General features: G+C 34.8%; 1 long non-coding RNA gene across 1 annotated transcript; it reads right to left on the bottom strand.

The window, feature by feature from the left end:
• Positions 1-152: 152 nt before the first annotated feature.
• Positions 153-413, bottom strand: LOC104775074. The gene is made up of 2 exons (XR_765678.2): positions 265-413; positions 153-182 (listed from the first exon to the last, which is right to left on the bottom strand). It is a non-coding gene; the product is annotated as an uncharacterized LOC104775074 (long non-coding RNA).
• Between the last annotated feature and the right edge of the window lie 21 nt (positions 414-434).

Consider the following 434-nt stretch of genomic DNA (forward strand, 5'->3'; position numbering starts at 1 on the left):
CTTAACTCCTCAAGCTCTTTTAAGCTATTCTGCAACAGCATCATGTCAGAATTCTTACTTTCAATCGCGGACTCAGCACTATCCAAGTCTTGAGTAAGGACTTCAAGCTTATTTTCAAGTTCAGAAACTCGAAGCTTTAACACCTTTTTTTCTTGTTCATATCTCTTTTGATGAATTTCAACCTGAAATATTGATGTGTCAATACGCAAGCATTTGCAACTACTCAATTTTAAATCGGCCATAAATCTGATACATCAGATTCACCTCCTCTTTTTTCCTATTTTCAGTATTGAAAATGCTTTGCTCCAAAATCTTGTTTTCGCTCAACAATCTCTTTGAGTTATCAACTGCAACGTGCAATTCCTTATTTCGAACTTCTAACTCCTTTTGGATCTTGTATAATATCTGTGACATAAAAATCATTGTTGAAGGGA

Source organism: Camelina sativa, unplaced genomic scaffold (assembly GCF_000633955.1).
Source record: "Camelina sativa cultivar DH55 unplaced genomic scaffold, Cs unpScaffold08409, whole genome shotgun sequence".
Lineage (NCBI taxonomy): Eukaryota > Viridiplantae > Streptophyta > Magnoliopsida > Brassicales > Brassicaceae > Camelina > Camelina sativa.